Source organism: Hakea prostrata, unplaced genomic scaffold, assembly GCF_041222555.1.
Source record: "Hakea prostrata isolate BN-2017 unplaced genomic scaffold, UWA_Hpros_2 contig_17, whole genome shotgun sequence".
In the NCBI taxonomy this organism is placed as follows: Eukaryota; Viridiplantae; Streptophyta; class Magnoliopsida; order Proteales; family Proteaceae; genus Hakea; species Hakea prostrata.
This window is the reverse complement of record NW_028291136.1, coordinates 25,115-46,446: the sequence shown is the minus strand read 5'-3', so window position 1 is coordinate 46,446 and position 21,332 is coordinate 25,115.

Sequence of the window (21,332 nt, the reverse complement as noted above, 5' to 3'; positions counted from 1 at the left end):
CGAACATCAGTTGAAAGGGACTCAGGCAAAAGGGTAACAGCTTGCCTTTGGGACGTTGACACAGCTCCAGACCCTTTCGCCCCTGCTGAAAGCTTTCCAACTTCCCGCTCCAGCTGCCGGATCTTCTCCCTGGCATCATCCAAATCCGAATGAAGACGCTCGTTCTCGGAATTCTTCTCTCGGGCAATCTCCCAAGCTTGGTATCTTTGGCTTTGGATTCTTCTCGAAGCCTGGAAACTTCATCACTCAGTCTATTGAGTCTAAAGGCTGCTTCCACTTGATTGTGGAAGTTACCAATGAGACTCCTGCAACAACTTAAGAGTTAGTCAAGAGCAAAAGAAAAATCGTCAGAACGAAAGGTAATGAAGAAAAACTTACATCAACAGTGATTTCATAAGTTCCCTATCTGGGACTGTATAAAGGGCTTTGCTCTTGGCAGGCATTTGAATAGTAGTGCACCATTCTAGTGCCTTGTCAAAATCGCCTGTCACCAAGTCAGACCTCTTCAACGACCAAGAAGGATGGAACATGTCATCGGCCAACCGAGGACGCTTTCTAGTGGCAAAATCCTCCAGCTCTATGGAAGGAGTGGAGGAGGATGCCAAACAAGCACTAGAGTTGGAAACCCGAACAACAACTTCAGGGACCACATCTTCCTCAGAGGTCCGAAGGGTCTTCATCATGGAAGAAGACTCCATTGTAGTGCCAGCAGAAGTTTCAACAGTGCGAGCAACGCTAGAGGGAGCCACGTCCTGCTTAGAAGATCGAATGGTCTCTTTAGGTAGAGGAAGCGTGGGAGAAGCATCAGCAGAAGTTGTGGGAATCTAATCTGAAGATTCACTAACAACAGTCTCCCCACGTTTAGAAGATTCACCAATGACAATCACTTCAGAGGGAACAACCTTAGTCAGCACTGGAGCAGTCTTCTTGCAAGATTTCGCCCTAATATTATCCATGTTAATTCTTGGAGGCACTACAAATGAAAAGCAAACAACATCAGTACGAGAATCCGACAAATTATAGCAGAAAAGGGAAAACCCTAGAATTCTGTCGAACAGATGAAGTAACGAACACCCATCAGGGAACTTCCATGATGAGTAAACCCCAAGTATGAATACTGTGGAGATTACTTAAGGAGAAGTTTGTTATAAAACTGAATGACAAAGCAGAAGACTTACTTGTTAAGGTTCTGATCGAAGATATTGTTGGAAGATAAGAGTACAAAGACAGCAAAGGAAGACAAAATATTATTTTGCAAATCTGGCAAACAAGAATAACTTGCAGATAGCGAGATAAGGATGAAGCACCCTTGAGGAACTTAAATATCCTCAAGGAGCGATGTGACGGTTGAAAGCCTAAGTTATCAAGGGACAGGATGGAAGAGACACTTCAAATTCCGAAAAATGCAGTATCAACGTTCAGGGGATAACGACGCTTCAAATTCGAAACTTCAAGGCTGACCTAGGTTTCCACGTGGAATAGTGTGCACGTGATATGAGGATACTACCAAATACCAACCATCACGCCAATATTAAATAATAGAGTATTTCCAATTCCTTGGGAAGAGCAACTTGTACACGAACACAAGAAACGTTTGGCCTTCGTCATAAAGGAGGAGCAGTTGGGAGATAAAGTTCAAGTGTCACAAAAGGTTCGGAAGAATCAAATTGACCGAACGCATCTCTCTGATGTCCCGAGCATTGTCTCCAATTATGGTATAAGTTAATCTACGTGATAACTTATCTCATCCTTAAATATCTCTAGCATGAGGGAATAGACAATTCCCGAAGTACGATATAAGAAAGTATTATGGCAATCATTGGAAAAGTTCAAGAAAAAGAAGACAGATTTCTATTCATTGTAGAAGACCGTGGGGGGCCAACCCTTACAAAAAAAAAAAAAAAAAAAAAAAAAAAAAAAAAAAAAAAAAGAGATGGTTTCCTATTGTTCTTTCTCATTGTTGGCCGAAGAATCTTTGTCCGAAGCAGGCTTTTGAGGTTCTTCGGGAAGAGGTGGCGAATCAGCAAGATACTTCTCGATGTCTGGGTCTTCTGAAATGGGGTCCTCCTCTTCCAAAACCCAATCAGGGATAGGCAGCTTAAGCTTCTTGAATATTTCCTTATGACACACCTCTCGAAAGGGAGTTATGTCGAAAGAAGGATTAGATTCAAGAATCTTTCTCCAGACATCATTCTACCCCTCTTGATAGGCTTGCAAGTTGAAGGAACCCAACAGGTCAAAGAAAGGAACGTTGTTCAGATACTTCCGAATGCAGTCCCTCCGAAGAGCTTGTGAATGATGTTCGGGCTTACTAGGAACTGCCATCTTCGACAGGCATTCGTTTTCTAGGGCCTTAAGCTCGAGGCTCTCACCGAATGTGGTACCAACATTTTTCTGCTTCTTGGCCTCGTGCTCAATAGCAGCAGCAAGACTGACCGACCGGTCAAGTTCTTTGCTCAAAGAACTCATGGCTCCTCATTCTTCTCCTGTGACTCTTCGGCTGCTTTTGTAACACCCACCCAGCCGGTACCCTATCTAGCATACCCGGGAATGTGATCTATAGTCAAAGGATCAAGAATCGAGGGACCATGCCTCCCACATACGCGATAACACAATCATGAACAATAATAATCAAGGTAAAAGCAACTAGTAATAGATATCGTGAATAAGATAAGATTCAATAAATCAGAGTGCGGAAAATAGATAATGTCAATATGTAAGTGTGATCATAAATATGAGAGAATAAGTGAAAATCACTCTCTCGAAGTAGCGGAAATGAAGTATAATCAAGTTAGTTACAATCTCATGTTTCAAAAGATAACTTAGAGGAAGTTAATTACATAACCAATTGTTCCATAATAAACCAGGAAATGGGGCACTAGACTAGGGTTTCTTCTATCCTAATGATCGTCTCCTCATAGGTGTGGATGAAGAAAGCCCAGCTTTGCCGCTCCCGCACTATCGTGGGGCTAACCCTGGTACAAAGAGTAATCCTCTTAAGCACCAAAACTCTGATCTTCACTGAAGCTACCACCCCGAGGGTAGTATGCGGGATCAAAGTCCATCTCGAAGAAGGCGCCATCAGAATCTTCGGTACCTGTAGGATAATCTAAAAACATTTATACAAAAGGAATGAGTTCAAAGAACTCAGCAAGGTAGTTATTCCATAATTTAAAATCATACATATACAAAACATAACATAATGCAATGTGATATGAAACATATGATGCAAGTATGGTTCTAACTCTATGAATGTTGGTCTCTAAGGTAAACATGCTTTAAGTCATAGCACCATACTTCTTTGGGTTGTCAGTCACTCTCCCTCAATCCATTCCGTATATTGGGAATGTCGTGGTAATTTGGTAAGTCCTCTCAAACCATGGTAGGGGAATCGGTCACCGCTCTCTCACATCACCGTTTGGTATAAGTATTGGCGCATGCCACAGTAAATCCTAGCCCAATGCAAGTCATCTACTCAGTCGTATCAAGTTAGATCCAGATACGTCCATTCCTCACCCAAGGCGATCCTTTCAGGTATCCTTCACACTAGAGACAGCGAAATCCCAAATTTCGGACTCATCAACCCTATTGGTCATCCACAACTAATAAACGGGAAGCTCTCACGTTCTCTCACGGATTGGTTACCAGTCTTGAGCGCCCGTGAGCCCAAGTCTAGCTATTTGCAACCCTACCAATAAATGGCCCCTTTCGGGTATCCGTAGCATGGTTTATGTCCCCTACTGGATTGGTTACCAGCCTAGAGCGCCCATCAAACCATACACTACCACGGGTCGTTCGGTCTCAATGCCCTTCTGATTCGGGTCTAACACAACAAGAACAATCCTAGCCACACCACTAGACAATCCTATGTATGTCATCCAATAACCTGGGAAAGTGTCGATAGGCACCTTCGAAGAACATCCCATACTATTCCCTCCGATGCCCAAGGACAGAAGTGTCAATAGGACATTCCCCAATCCCAAGTAATACGTAGGCAATCACATATTCAAGTTCTTCATTTCTCATGCATTCAATACATCTTCATGATAGAAGTTAAATCATAATATTGAAATGATTCATCATAGACACAAGAAATCAAGAATAATAAATTAATATGATAAGTTTATATGAATCGCAATACTACTGTCCTAACACATGTATAACAGTCTTATAATAATTAAAAACAATCAAGAGATTATATTCCTTAAGTATGAGCATAAATCACAAGTTTATGGACTATATGTTTATGGAGATAATCATCCTTACCTTAGGTTGAGTTGATGATGAATTGAGAATTACCAAGAAATGGTCCAAAAGAAATGTTAAGACCCTAGACAAACATCAATAATAAGTTAGAGAAGAAATCGGGAAGATCGGATGTTAAACAGGTCAAAACTGGCTAAGGTTGCTGTCAGCAACAACTTTGGTCGATGGTCTTTGGTCGATGGCATCGACCAAAGAGGATCGGCCAAAACTTCTTCGGGACAGAATAGTGGATTTTGGGGGTTTTGATCCGAAATTGGTTTTCGGGGGTTCGGATCAATCCGGAACCTGGAGGAATGCTTAAGAACAGTATGAGGACACTACAAATCAAGGAACTAACATAATCCAATGGTCTAAATAGAAAGCCCCAAATTGAGCTACCAAGTTCAAGAGATAAGAATCATAGCATGAATTGGAATTGATTGCATTGACATTGAAAAGGCATGCATTAGCTAAGGAACTTATAGAAATTCGATTAGAATCATATGCTAGTGATAAACATGTACATAGTATACTATACAACTCAGTTTTGTACAAAATGGCATGATGTTAAGAGGAAAATCAAAGAATACATATGCTAGGCTTGAGATGGAGGCATAGCATCAGTAGATAGTTAAGAGGATCATAAGGTTAAGCAAGGGTGGACACTTGGAGTGATGGTTGCAAGGTTGCAGCACCATCTCCAAGGTCTCAAAAGCAAAAGAGGGGAAAGAAAAGAATAGATAAAGACAGAATAGAGAGTCGAATGATGAATCATACCTTGTAGTTGTAGATGGAGACAAGAAACAATGATTAACAATGAGTTTTGGTTGAGTATCCTTCACAAATGCCTAGGAGTTGCTTTGGGAAGCTCCCCCACACGTTCTCTGGAGTGAAAATGATTGCAATAGGGTTCAAAACACGAGGCTAGTATAAATAGAATAGGGAATTCCAAAGAATCATTAACTTGGCTGACTGGGAAACTTTGGTCGATGGTCCTTGGTCAATGGCATCGACCAAAGAGGATCGACCAAAATATAAATCAACAGAAAAGTAAAGTTTAGTTTAGCAACTTCACACAAGGTTTTGAAAGACTATACAAGGTAAAATTGAGTGGGGTTTTCTTCTACAATTAAATCAAGAAGTTTAGTTTTGGGAAATACCTTCGGATTGTGCACGGGAGGTCATTAGGTACTTCAACTAAATCATTCTTCTCCGATGCGTAGACTTTCATTAAACACTGACAATGTACTCAAGCAAGGGGTATCATCGTCAATGTCCATGGGCTCGATCTCCAACTCATAATTATCAATCAAAAGGGTCCATAAGTCTCTTCTACCACCGCTTCGGGTCTTCAGACCTAAATACAACAGTGGATTAGGGGGTCAGGGTTAGAATAGGGCTGGATATTACATTCTCCCCCACTTAAAAGAAATTTCGTCCTCAAAATGGAAAGCATACCTGTGAAATTCAGCCCAAAACCTAAATTTGACACCCTATAAGTTTTGAATGAAGAAGAACTTATTCGATGTTTGACCTTGAAGTTGGACCTTGAGTATAGTGTTGATATGTTTAGAAGATCCTAGGAAGTCAGGTCGGACACCTCCCTTAGTGTAGATCTAAAGGCGCGAAGTGAAGGAAGAAGACTTGTGGGCCATCTCAGTTGAAGACATGGTGTTCAACTCCGAACCCATGGAGTTAGACAGTGATGCCCCATACTTGAAGACCTTGGTTGATTTAGAAAAGAGACTATGCACCTTGATGAAGAGAAGATTGGTTGATGACCTTAGAGCATGGTTAGATATGATTTAAAGCCATTTTCCTGTGCCAGGTAAGTTTTACTTGTTGTGTTTAAAATTTCGATTGATTCCGATAAGATAAAGGCCCTCAAATCCCTGTTTTAGGCTATGCTGTCAGCCTGGTCGACTGAGCCAATCAACCCAACCCAGTCGACCCAAGTAAACAAAATTCAAGCAGAATCTTCTATTTAGGTCATTATTGCTATATATACCTCATAACTTCGTGTTTTTAGTATCCCTAGCCTCCAAAACACCTAGAGAACGAAGGGAACTCATCTCCAAGCTTCCATTGGTGTGGAAGAAGATCTACATTCAACTGTGAAGCTTTCTCTCTCTTGTTCTTCAATCAAAGGTTAGTATTCAATCTATTATGCTATTGATTCATTCTTACTAGGATCATTCTCTTCTCTGATCTGAGATTATGAGGAAGATATTGCATCTCTGCAATTATATCTTCTACAATCTCTTCTCATTCTATATGCTATGATTTCATATTCATTCTTAACATGATTTTCATGATTTCTTCTTAAACTATGATCATGTTCTTATTTTGATTTCTTCTAGCATATTAGATGCATCTCTATGATCATTCTTACTCTTGATTTACTGTGTTCATGTACTCGAATGAGATCTCATCATCTCTAGTTCATCTCTTTCATTCATAGCATGTTTTCTATGAAAACTATGATTTTTACCAAAATAGAAAGGCATCCTACAAGTGTTACCATACAAAGCTTTAAACGGAGCCATGCCTATTGTTGCTTGATAACTGTTGTTATAGGCAAAATCAACTAAAGCAAAGTGTTCATCTCAATTTCCACCCATGTCTACCACACAAGATCTAAGCATGTCTTCCAATAAATGAATTGTCCGCTCAGATTTTCCATCAGACTGTGCATGATGAGCCGTACTCAGATTTAATTTGGTTCCCAAGGCTTTTTGCAAACCATTCCAAAACCTTGAGGTGAACCTAGGATCACGGTCAGAAACAATACTCACAGGCACTCCGTGTAGACAAACTACATTGTCCACACAAAGCCTAGCTAGGTTATCCATGGTGTAAGTGATCTTCATAGGAATAAAATGGGCTGATTTGGTCAACCTATCAACAATCACCCACACAGTGTCATTTCCCTTACTTGTCCGAGGCAAGCTAGTCACGAAGCTCATTGACATATCTTCCCAATTCCAACTAGGAATAGGAAGGGGCTGAAGTAATCTAGATGGAGGTTGACGAACGGCTTTCACACGTTGGCAAGTCTCACACTTGGCAACAAAATCTTCAACGTCCGCTTCCAAAAATGTTCCCTTAAGTCCTTGTACATTTTGGTACTTCCAGGGTGTACTGTAAAGATGGATTGGTGTGCTTCTTTCAATATTTCCTTCTTGATTTCATCAACAGCAGGCACACAGAGTCTACCTCTAAACAATAAGGTACCATCCATAGATGTACTAAAAGCATGGTCCATTTCTGAATTCAAGGCAATTTTCTCAATCTTCTCTTTCAACTCTAGATCAGAACTTTGCAAAGCAACAATCTTATTTCTAAGGGAGGATCTTGCAGTCATGGCACAAAGAATACAATCTGAACCCTTAGGGACCACTTCTAACCCAAATCTTTCCATCGAGGACAACAAAGGCTGACTCAAAGCATTTAAATCCAATTCTTTTCTTTGACTTTTCCTACTAAGAGCATCCGCAACTACATTTGCTTTACCTAGGTGATACTGGATGTCACAATCATAGTCAAAGACCAATTCTAACCATCTTCTTTGTCTCATGTTCAACTCCTTCTGGGTGAAGAAGTATTTCAAACTCTTATGATCCATAAAGATGGCGATCTTCTCACCGTATAGGTAATGTTTCCAAATCTTCAAAGCAAAGACAACGGTGGCAAGCTCTAAGTCATGAGTGGGGTATGATATGGAGAGTTTATGATCAAACCGGGTTCACACCTGGTCCGACCCTCGACCCCGGTCGAGACGGAGAAAACCAAATCGCTCCCGAGCGAACCGCATCCAAAAGATGGCTTGCTGAAGAAGAAAGATTATTCTGCTACAAGCGTGCCCTAATCTTACTTATGGATTAGGGTAATCACCCTGATGACAACAGACTCAAACTGACGGCTGCGGATAATCATCATCAAAGGGATAACTATCGCATAACCTAACGGTTATCTCAGGAGTCCTCTACTAGCCCAAACTAGTAGAAGTCTATCGCTCAACGGGTCTTATTGATAAGATCCAACGACTACCCGAAGAAGGCTCGAGTGCATCCAACGAAGGAGATTTGAAGGTACACTCTATATAAACCTCACTACCTTACAAGGTGAGGAACGGATCAATTGATCAAGGAGAATATTATCTGAGACTCAGGTTCAGATACGTACTGATAGACCTCAACTATCAGCGTCCTGCTATCTAGATCACCTTTCCCGTTTCTTCATTCATTAGCTCTGTACTTCTAGCGAGCCGTTTGTGATTAAGTTCATCAACTGACTTAGCCTTCGGAGGTGGACTCCCGACCCCAGCGGTCGGGCCACATCTGACGCTTTTGTTTTGCAGGACATTACGTGGAGATCCAAGGGCTGAGCAGATTTTGGACGCATCATTTGGCGCCGTCTGTGGGAAAGACTTGAAAAAGCCATGGTGACTAGATCAGCAGCCGCTGCACAACGCAATTCCGGTGTTCAGATTCCTGGGGTGAATAATCCAGATATTCCCCAGGAAAGCCAAAATCCTATCGAAGTGGATAAGGGCCAGGGAGGACGTAATCCTCCTGATACAATCCAAGATCAATTGGATCAGTTAAAGATTTAACTCTTGGAGGTGAGCCAAGCACTCCGCTTGCTCACCAGACGAGTGGTTTTGCCACAAGAACCTGATCAACACGATTCGGGGAGACGTGCATTGCCACGTGACCAAAGAATGGCTGAAGACCGGAATGTTGATCATAATTTTCGTGAAGGAGATCGAGGACTTCGGAGGATTGATGATCAACTAAGGCGAGGCGATCGGTTCGATAGACAGCAAGAGAGTACAACCGATTCAAATACAAGGTTGGATTCTGGGGTAAGAACTCACTCACCCATTGTCAGAAGAACCGTTCGTGATGATCGAGCAGTTCGTGACGATAGAAACGTTCGAGAAGGACGAGCTGTTCGTGATGATCGAGTAGCACGTGATGATCGTGTTAATCGAGGTCGTGATCGTATTGCTGAAGATCACCCGACCCAGATTGGTCAAGAATTGGCCAACATCAATGAGAAGTTAGGGCAATTGGCTAAGGGAAGAATAACTGAGGATATATACTCAGTCATTCGGAAGACTCCTTTTGCTAATCCAATCGCGGGATATCGGTTTCCCCATAACTTCCGTTTGCCTACCTTCTCAACATTCGATGGCTCCGGAGATCCAATAGCTCACATTGGCTATTACCAACGAGACCATGGCGGTTTCGTGTAATTCGATGAAATTTTATGCGGGGTTTTCGGATCATCTCTAACTCGAGCGGCACAAAAGTGGTTTTCTAACCTCCCCTCTGGAAGGATCGTAGAACTTTGATGAATTGGCACGCCAATTCATAGGGAGATTCGAGTGGGATACGAGTCAAGAAAACGGAAGAAACCTTGTTCTTGTCGGACGGGGAAAGGACGAATCGATGAGAGAGTTTCTGAAAAGATTCAACAAGGTGACGATGGAGATAGAAAACTTGGATGAACAGGTAGCCAGAACCGCTCTATTCACAGGACTCACAAATCGGAAACTCCTGGAGTTATTACTACATGATATACCCACGACTTATGCTGAGTTGGTACAGAGATGCCGAAGCGAGGCTGAAGTCATGGAGATTCTAGATGCGCGCCAAGGAGATAATAAAGTCTCCAATAAGGAACAAAAGGCTCCTCGAGCGAAAGCGAAGCCAAGGAAGAATGTTCGTGATCGGGTTGGAAGATCCCAACCTTGGCGCCAAAGATCCCCCGGTAGAAGTGAGTACACTCCATTGAATGCTCCTCGGGCCGATATTCTGAATATCCTCAAAAGAAAAAATATTTTGAAGTGGCCGCCTAAAATTCTTTTGAAACCCGGAGAGCAGCAGGATCGGGAAAAGTATTGCCGATTCCACAAGGACTATGGTCATTACACTAATGACTGTCGTCATCGAAGGCGGATATTGAGAGATTGATATCTCGGGGGACATCTGTCTAGTTTTGTTAGCGAGAAGAAGGGAGGAGCCACGCGGGCCACGTGCGGCTGCCCCTAAAAGGAATTGTTCGGTCGGTTCGTAACGATCAAGGGAGGCCCCGAAGTCCAAAAAAGGCAAGGAGGTGATTGAAGCTGCTACTCGGTCACCGATCCTTACCATCTTCGGGGGTCCAGAGCCTGAATCATTCCGGAGTTTAAAAACCAAATCCAAATTTGTTGGAGCCGGAGAGGCGCGAAGCGAAAGAAGCTGAATGGTGAAGATTCTATCACCTTTAGCGAAGAAGACGAGAGAGATGTTTGTTTACCTCACGATGATGCTATAGTCATCAAGGTAGAGATTGCACGGCGGGAAGTGCATAGAGTATTGATTGATACGAGGTCTCATGCGGCTGACCTAATTTCTTACGAAGTGTATCAAAAATTGAAGGTGGATCAAGATTTGATGAAACCATCATCAACACACCTATATGGCTTTGCAGGGTCATCTGTAGTGGCGGAAGGATCGGTTCAGTTGGATCTTTCCATTGGAAGTTTTCCCAAAGAAACAACTGTCCGAATCAACTTTCTCGGTGGTTCGAGAACTACCAGCTTATAATATGATTCTTGGGCGACCATCTTTATCCAAGATAGGTGCTATTGTTTCGACAAAGCACCCGAAGATAAAATTCCCGACCGATATGGGAATCGGTCAAGTCTCCTCCGACCGAAGATCTCTCGGCGGTGTTATGTTGCCTATTTAAAAGACAAGGAGGGTCCGAAGAAGGTTACTGCCCTCCCCATAGAAGTTCGAGATGATCGGGAAGAGACAGAGATGCAAAGGCCCGAACCAAGGGAGAAAGCTGGAGCAAATCCAGCCGTGTACCGAGGATGCGAAAAAGATTACTTATGTTGGGTCCGAACAGTTGGAAGAGTTTAAAGATGAATTGAAGTTATTTCTTCAACGAATAAAGGATGTATTCGCATGGTCTGCTGAGGACATGCCGGGGATCGATCGGGCCATTGCAGAGCACAAACTCGGATAGACCCTAAGGCGAAACCAAGGATACGTAAAAGAAGAAATTTCTCTATTGAAAAATATGAAGCCGTTCGGAATGAAGTTGAAAAACTTAAAAATTCTGGTTTCATAGAACCAATCGAGTGCCCAACTTGGTTGGCCAACGTGGTGATGGTGAAAAAGGCGAATGGGAAGTGGAGGATGTGTACAGACTACACGGATCTAAACAAAGCTTGCCCAAAAGATTGCTACCCGTTGCCTCGGATTGACCTCTTGATAGATGCTATCGGCAGGTATGAAACTTTAAGTTTCATGGATGCCTACTCGGGGTATAATCAGATCCTTATGAATAAGGAAGATGAGAAGTATACGGCTTTTATGACTGATCGTGAAAGCTATTATTACAAGGTCATGCCTTTTGGCCTGAAGAATGCAGGAGCAACATATCAGAGGGCCGTCAACAAGATTTTCAAAGAGCTGATAGGAAAGAACGTTGAAGCATATGTTGACGACATGCTTTGGTGAAAAGCTTTACAAAAGCAAATCACATTGCAGATTTGACTGAGGTTTTCTCAGTACTAAGGAAACATCAAATGAAGTTGAACCCCGAAAAATGTGCCTTTGGAGTCTCCTCGGGCAAATTCTTGGGTTTCATGGTATCACAGAGGGGAATTGAGGCAAATCCTGCCAAAATACAAGCTCTGATTGATATGGAGGCTCCCAAAACCATTCAGGATGTACAATGTTTGACACGGAGAGTTGCTACCTTAAATCGATTTATCTCCAAGTCTGGAGAGAAATGTTTGCCTTTCTTCAAGGCACTTAAAGACCTGAAGGGCGATGAAGGAAGCAAAGTGGATCGAAGAGTGCCGTAAAACTTTTGAAGAATTAAAAGACGCACTTGGACAACCACCGATCCTGTCCGGGCCGAGAGAAGGGGGAAATATTACAGCTATATCTAGCGACATCCCTTTCCGCGGTCGGTGCGGTACTTGTTCGGGAGAAAGATAAGAAACAAGTGGCCGATTTACTATGTAAGCCACGTGTTGCTTTGGATGCGGAGATGAGATATTCGCAGATTGAGAAGCGTGCTCGGCTCTCATGATGGCCGCCAGGAAGCTAAGGCCATATTTTCAGGCTCATCCAATTGAGGTATTTATAACTTTTCCTCTTAGTAAAGTTCTTAACAAACCTGATTTGTCCGGAAGGATGGTATCCTGGTCGGTTGAGCTAAGTGAGTTCCAAGTGAGCTTTAAGCCCGGGAATGCAATCAAGGCTCAAGCATTAGCCGACTTTGTAGTAGAAACTACTACACCAAGTGGAACCCACCATTGAAGATCCCATTATACCAACCACTTGGGAGGTATATGTCGATGGTTCGAGTAATAAAGATGGAGCAGGCGCTGGAATTCTATTAAAAAGTCCGGCAGATTCATTATTCGATATGCTTTGAGATTCGCATTTGATGCGAGTAATAACGAGCGGAGTACGAGGCCCTAATAGCGGGACTTCGGTTGTCAAAGGCATTAGCTATTGCAGATGTTACTATTTATAGTGACTCTCGGCTTATAGTCAACCAAGTCCAGGGGGAGTATGGCATTAAAGAACCACGCTTGCAAAAATATCGGGAGATAGTGCGGGCATTTCAGAACCAATTTCGAATTTGAAGATATTTCAGATTTCGAGGAATGAAAATTCAGTGGCGAGATGAGCTATCCCGACTAGCCAATGCCAAGGAAAAGAATCTAGACCCTTCGGTCTATATTGAAGAGGTAACTTTTCCAAGTTATCATGAGAAAGAAATTTCTTATATTGAAGCGAACGTTGCTTGGATGGATCCAATAATTGAATATCTAAGAGATGACAAGTTACCGGAGGATCCAAGAGAAGCAAGGTTGATCAAGATTCGATCAGCTAGATTTGTCATTCAGAATGGGAGACTATATAAAAGATCTTATGCTGGACCCCTTATGAGATGTATAGGCCCCGAAGGAGCAAACTCAGCTTTGGCTGAGGTTCATGAAGGAATTTGTGGCGCTCACATGGGTGGCGAGCCCTGGCCCACAAAATTCTAAGATTGGGGTTATATTGGCCTAAGATCCAAGAGGCTGCTATGGACTACGTTCGTCGATGTAGTAACTGTCAAATTCATGCTACAAGATGTCGAAGCGCCCGGCGGAGATTATGACTTCAATTCTAAATCCCACTCCCTTTGCAATGTGGGGAATTGATATCATGGGCAACTTCACCAAGGCATCGGGCGGACGAGAATATCCGATAGTAGCAATTGATTACTTCACAAAATGGGTAGAAGCCGGTGCACTGGCGACAATTACCGAGAAAAAGTGGAGAAATTTGTGCTTGAATCAATCATATATCGCTTTGGGATTCCAAAGATAATTGTCACCGACCATGGTACTCGGTTCGACCGACCACAATTTGAGCAATTCTCATGGAACATATATGATCGAGCATCGTATGTCCTCGGTGGCATACCCCCAAAGCAATGGCCAGGTAGAGGTTACTAACCGAACGCTACCGGAAGGAATAAAGAGAAGACTCGAAGCCGACAAAGCTTCTTGGGTCGAAGAACTATATAATGTACTTGTGGGCTTATAGAACTACGGTTCGAACACCTATAGGAGAAACTCCATTCAGGTTGGCATATGGATCCGAAGCATTGGCACCAAGTGGAGATAATGGCAGGGACGTTAAGGGATCGTGAGTTCGAGGAAAAAGCAAATGAACAAGGACTGCTTGATAGTCTTGATTTGTTGGATGAAGTTCGGGCAAAGGCAATAGCACGAACTCAACATTATCAAAGAAGGATAGCGTCTCATTATAATACTCGAGTGAAGAATCGTCGGTACTTAGCCGGAGATTTGGTGTTGAGAAACACCCTAGCTTCCGACCCGCGTCACCAAAGAAAGTTGGACCCTTCCCCGGGAAGGACCTTATATGGTTGTGAAACCGGTCGGTTCAGGAGCTTACAAGCTGAAGAACATTGATTCCCGTAAAGAATTGGATCGTTCGTGGAATGCTAGGCATCTCAAAAAGTTTTATCCTTGAAGATGATTTCAATTTTGTTCGCGATGTAATCATTTTCAACTCAATCAATGCAATTTTTGGTTTTCAACAAACTATCTTTTGATTGGGGGGCATCATACACCACATTCAAGAACAAGATCCAACTATAAGGCATCGGATGAAAATTCGTGTGGGTCCTTCAACACTTCAACACTTATGGAAAATCTTTCGAACTTTCTTAAGTCGGGGCATCGGATGAAAATCCGAGTGAGTTCCTTTTGCAAGGCGTCGGTTTAATACCCGAGTGAGTTCCTTCGAGACTTATTGAATTTTTGAATTATCCTCAAGTATAAGGCATCGGTTTAAAACCCGAGTGAGTTCCTTCTCAGACTTATTGTATTTCTCCGGAAATCCTTAAGTATAAGGCATCGGTTTAAAACCCGAGTGAGTTCCTTCTCAGACTTATTGTATTTCTCCGGAAATCCTTAAGTGTAGGCATTGTTTCGGACAACTAAGACCTAATACAACGACGATTCAAGTGGCTAGCAAAGTTCAAGATAAAGTAATTTCTTATTTCTTCGGAAGATCCAAAGAGGCCAAGTATCAAAACAATTACAAGAGCTGGATACAATCTCTCGATCAAAGAAGAAGGTCATTACAGTGACTGTTAACAAGTTATACAAGATCGATGCGACTTTGCTAGAACAAACATATGAGTCAACCATTGAGAGGAGTCAAGGAAAAGAAGAGAAGAAATGAGGATTACAAAAACATTCCAATATTCAGAAAATCCTCTCGCAATTTCATACTCTTTGCCCAACCTTGTCCAGGAGAAGAATGGTCCTCGACCAAACTCGCATTCGGCACAAGCTCGTCATAATTGACTTCTTCCAGCGGAGAATAAACAGGAGAATCTTCCAGATATTGCATAATATCTGGATCGAAAGGTGGAGGATCAATCTTATCCTTGGTCCAATCGGGAGGAGGAATTCCCGTGTTGGTAAATACTTCAGGATGGCAAACAAGACCGTAGGGAGTCGTATCAAAATGAGGATCTTTCCTTAGTATTGATTCCCATACTTCGTTCTCACCATCCCGGTACGCCCGCAAGTTGTAAGCATTCAACATATCAACAAAAGGCTTACCGTGTAAATACTTGAAGACACAGCTCTGCGAACATCAGTTGGAAGGGATTCGGGCAAAGGAACGACGGCTTGCCTTTCGGGTAATGTTTCAGATCCTTTAGCTCCCGACTTTCCAACTGTCCGTTCCGGCCGGATCTTCTCCCCGGCATCATCCAAATCTGACCAAAGACGACCAATCATCGAATTCTTTTCTCCCCGCCACCTCCCAAGCTAGATTCCGAAGGCGAGCAATCTCAACATCTTTAGCTTCGAGAGATTCCCCGAAGCCTAGAAACTTCATTGCTCTACCTACTGAGTCTAGTAACCGCTTCCACTTGGTTGTGGAAGTTACCGAAGAAGACTCCCGCAAACAACTTTCGAGTTAGCAAGGAGCAGAAAAGTAATTTTTCAAAATCGGAGGAAAATGAAGAAAGACTTACATCACCAAAGTGACTTCGTAAAGACTTCATCCGGAAGTTTGGAAAGAACTGCGCTCTCGTAGTCATTCGAGCAGCAAGACACCATTCCAACGCTTTGTCAAACTCGTTTGACACTAATTCAAGCGAAGGATGAGAAGGATGAGCTACATCAAGAGAAGGACGAACTACACCAAGAGAAGGATGAGCTTCATCACTTATTGTCCGACGACGCTTCCTGGTAGCAAAATCCTCCAACCTAGAAGGAGAGGAGGAGGATGCCAAACAAGCATTGGAGTTAGAAATAGGAGCAGCACCTGCTGGGGCCACACCTTCATCGACGCCAACATAGTTGCCTCGGATGCCCGAAGAGTCTCCTTCGGGGGTGCACCGACAGTGCTCACCAACAAAGCTCACCAGCAGGATTGCCGCCGGGACCATCGGCAACGGAGTGATCAAGATCTTCCCGGGAAAGACGAGCGGTCACTTCGGGCAAAGGAGACGCAGGGACGGCATCAACAGAAGCTGCAGGAATCTGACTTGAAGATTCACCGCCAGCATTCGCCTTACGCTTGGAGGATTCACTAGCTGAAACCACCGCACTGGCCCCAATCACCACCGACGGAACGCTATTCTTGCGAGATTTTGCTCTGATAAAGTCTGGGTTGATCTTGGGAGCCACTATACAAAAAACAAACAGCCATATGAGTACAGAAATAAAACGACAGCAACAATGGGGAAACCCTAGTTTTCTAACGCATCTGACTGACCAAAAAACTAAACCCCAAGTATAACTACTGTGCAGTTTACTATTGGGGGGAAAAGGGGAAGGAGATGAGAAATATAAAACTCACTTGTTCAGAAATGGATAGAGCTGTCGTCGAAGTACGAGGAATACGGAGGCAGGCCGAAGGACGAAAGGTTGCTTTGGCACTTTAGCAAATCTATCTTGCAGAAGTTAGGATAGATGGAGGGTACCCACGAAGGCTTTAAATAGCCTCAGGTATAAGACGACGGTTGAAGGCTAAGGACAACCGACGACCCAGATCGAAACGACGCTTCGAAATCCGTAAAAAGCAAGATCAACGGTCGAAGGGATGCCACATGGGAACATGTGGAAGCGAGCACCTGGTGCAGAGAAACCTCCAATCGTCACACTGCCATTAAATAATGGAGGTATTTCCGATTCATTGGAAACAGTGAATGGTACACAAAAGCAGGAAAACGTTTGAACTTCGCAGAAGGGAAACATGCGGACTTTGCAATAAATGAAGTAGTGGGGAAGATTAATGCATCTTCCCGAAACGCATCTTCACAATTTTTCTACAAGATCATTATTCGGCGAGGAATGAAGAGTTAAGTGATAAGTTTTATCATTAATACTTTGATATTCAAGGCAATACTTCGGCAAGAGATGGGGAAATTTTGAGACCAATATGAGTAAAGAAATGTCTATTCATTAAAATGAGGGTACATCTTTACAAAAGGACAACGCCCTAAGCCTTTTCTTCATTGTTGCCCGAGGGACCCTGGTCGGGATGACTTTTCTCAAGATCCTGAGAAGAGCCTTCCTCAAGAATGTCATCGGCTGAATCCTCTACAGCAACAACTTGAGACTTGGCTTGTGATTTCTCCTCTGGAAGTGCCGGCTCGTCATCTAGATATGCCTCATATTGAGGGTCAGCTGGAAAAGGATCATCTACTCCCTGGGCCCAGTCTGGGAGATCCATACCAACTTTCCCGAGGACCTCTGGGTGGCATACTTCACGAAAAGGAGCAGTGTCGAAGTCAGGGATCGTTCCAAGGATCTGCTCCCAAACGTCGTTCTGCCCCATGCGATAAGCCCGAATGTTGTAGAAACCTAGCAATTCGGAGAAAGGTACGCTGTCCAGGTATTTCCGGATGCACTCCTTCCGAAGGTTTGGCTTGATATGCTCAGGCTTGCTAGGGATTGCCAACTTCAGATGTTCTTCGAGATCCCTACTTTTATTTTCAAGGCTGTCACCAAACAACGTGGCAGCTGCCTTTTCCTTCCTGGCCTCGCGCTCGGCAGCAGAGACACGAATTCTTGAAGCTTCAAGGGCTTCCTTGAGGGAGGTCACTTCTTCCTCATGCTTTTTCTGCAACTCTACAGTAGCTGCAGTCAGCTGGTTTATTTCGGAATTGGCCTTGGCCAATTTCTCTTCACAAGTTTGCAGCAAGGAGTCAAAAGCGACCAACACGGCTCAAAGTTTCCATGTGTTGATAAAAGCTCAACACAGCATTCCTGGGAAGACGGAAGATATTAGAAGAAGTCATAAGAAATTATGAGAACATAAATAAGCGAGAAGACCGTTACCTTGTAGATTGACTCACAAGGGAGGTGTCATCCAGGGCTTCAAACTCCTGGCGATCAGAAGGAGCAAGACTGAGAGAGCTCCACTCTACAGCTTTCTCAGGATCCCGAGTGACCCTGTCGGTCATCTTCAGGGTCCACTGGGGGAGGAAGACTTCCTCACCATCCGTCGAAGCTTTGGATTTTTTGTTGGAGGGAGCATCAATTGTGTCATGCCTCCTCTTGGTTCGGACGGAGGAGGAGACGGTGGCCCTCTCCACCATTGGTTTCTTCCCTTTACTCGAAGCATCAGCTACAGGCCTGATATTCCTGATACCCCTGTAAGAGGGATCGGGAGAGGAAAGAGAAGCCTCTTGATCTGCAGTCAAGACCCTGGGCGATCGTTGTTCGGCTGTCACAACGGCTCTAGCGGCCTTCACCCGCAGGCTTTTAGGGTTCGTTCTGGGAGGCACTGCAATGAAGAAGGACAAGGATCAGAATTCAAGACATTTCACTTCAGTCAAATCAAAGGATGATGGTTAGAAGCTCACAATGAGCCAACCCCCAGTACTGAAGGATGGAGTTATACTCCATTTCATATCCATGTATCTCTTGATACCAAGGAATGGATTTGATCTTCCTGATGGCCGCCTCGTCTTCTTTGGATAAGGAAAGGCCCCGGTTACTTTCGGACGAAGAAGTAAACCTCCTCCAGGTGGTCGGGAAGTTAAGATCTGATGGAGGCGCTCGACAGAAAAAATATCGTTTGCGCCATCTTTTGTGGTTAGAAGGGCAAGTTCCTTTGGCGAGGATGCTGCCCCTCCAATCAAGTTCAGCCCTATTGCGTTTGGAAAGAAAGACCCATCCGGGAGGATGGGAGATAGAAAGAACATGAAAATGTACAAAAAGAGAAAGAGATGGCGTGATGCCAAGCTCAAAACACAAACCCAAGAAGTCGACGATGAGACGCCAGCTATTGGGGAGGAGCATTCCGGGACAAATGTTCCAGTGATTCAAAACTGCGGAAAATAAAGGATTAAAAAAGGGAAAGCGAACCCCGCTTTCCAGTGTATCTATATACAGAGAAAATTCACCCGGAAGGGATGAATCAACCCTCTCATCAGGGTGGGGAGCCCTAAACTGATATGAGGAAGGAAGGTCAAAATCTTGAACAGCGGAAAGAAGAGTTTCTCCAATATAAATGGAGGGAACAGAGCTAGGCCCACTATTGGACCCGGAGGTTTGAGGTTGCCTAGAGGAATCAACGATCTTGGAAGATCCAGACTCGGCAAGAACAGGAGAAGTTTCGGTTTTTCTTTCAAAACCTTTTTGAGAAACTTCAGCGAACTCCTGCCAAAGGACGGTTAGGGTTTTGTTATCACTATCCGACTCGTTCGGGGGCGGGAGAAGCAAAAGCATCATCGCTATCACCAGCATGGGGTACTAAAGAGGCCCTATCGTCCGCCATTACTCGTTTCAAGAAACTACAAAAAGAAAAGATCAGTAAACTTACTGATTCAGTGAGACGGAAGCTTGAGAGCAGGAAGGCGCGAAGCAGACGACAAAGGTTCAAATTCCAGACAGGAAGAATGAAACCTACGAAGACAACGAACCGCTTTTAAAACTCCCGCACGAGTGTTCGGGAATCTGAACGATCGAGATTGATTCAAAATTGACGATCAAGATTGAAAGACGTTTTGAAAGTTTGAACTCACGAATCCGAAATAGGCGTTCGGAAACCGTTGCTTGGATGACGTGAGCCACGACAGATCAACTGCAACGGAGACATGTGGCCTTACACTCACAACGCTCGAGGAAAAGTGACCACCGCATTAAATGTGATATGACATTTAATGAAGCACGCAGAGATCATCACTTGACGACGAACCCAGTTAAAAACCAAACCCTCGGGATCAACCGAACGCTTGGTCTGGGGGGCTCGTGATATGGAGAGTTTATGATCAGACCGGGTTCACACCTGGTCCGACCCTCGACCCCGGTCGAGACGGAGAAAACCGAATTGCTCCCGAGCGAACCGGATCCAGAAGATGGCTTGCTGAAGAAGAAAGATTATTCTGCTGCAAGCGTGCCCTAATCTTACTTATGGATTAGGGTAATCACCCTGATGACAGCAGACTCAAACTAACGGCTGCGGATAATCATCATCAAAGGGATAACTATCGCATAACCTAACGGTTATCTCAGGAGTCCTCTACTAGCCCAAACTAGTAGAAGTCTATCGCTCAACGGGTCTTATTGATAAGATCCAACGAGTACCCGAAGAAGGCTTGAGTGCATCCAACGAAGGAGATTTGAAGGTACACTCTATATAAACCTCACTACCTTACAAGGTGAGGAACGGATCAATTGATCAAGGAGAATATTATCTGGGACTCAGGTTCAGATACGTACTGATAGACCTCAACTATCAGCGTCCTGCTATCTAGATCACCTTTCCTGTTTCTTCATTCATTAGCTCTGTACTTCTAGCAGAGCCGTTTGTGATTAAGTTCATCAACTGACTTAGCCTTCGGAGGTGGACTCCCGACCCCAGCGGTCGGGCCACATCTGACGCTTTTGTTTTGCAGGACATTACGTGGAGATCCAAGGGCTGAGCAGATTTTGGACGCATCAGGGTAATTCCGCTCATAATCATTCAATTGCTGAGAGGCATAAGCCACCACCTTACCGTGTTGCATCAACACGCAACCCAAACCGATTTTGGAAGCATCAGTGTAGACTGTCAATCCACCGGAACTATCAGGTATAGTCAAAACCGGAGTGCTTGTCAATCTAACTTTCAGCTCTTCGAAATTCTTCTCGCACACATCGGTCCAAACAAACTTCTCTTCTTTTCTAGTTAGCTTAGTCATAGGGGCAACCAACCTAGAAAAGTTCTCGATAAATCTCCGGTAGTATCCTGCCAATCCAAGGAAACTTCTTATCTCAGTCACGGTCTTCGGTCTTTCCCAATCGATAACAGTTTGCACTTTCTCCGGGTCGACACGAATACCTTTGGCTGAAACAACATGGCCAAGCAATACTACACTTGAGAGCCAAAAGTCACACTTGCTAAACTTAGCATAGAGTTTCTTTTCTCTCAACCTTTGCAATGTGAAGTTCAGGTGCTCCACATGCTCTTCTTCATTCTTTGAGTAAATCAAGATGTCATCAATGAAAACGATTACAAACTTATCGAGCACATCATGAA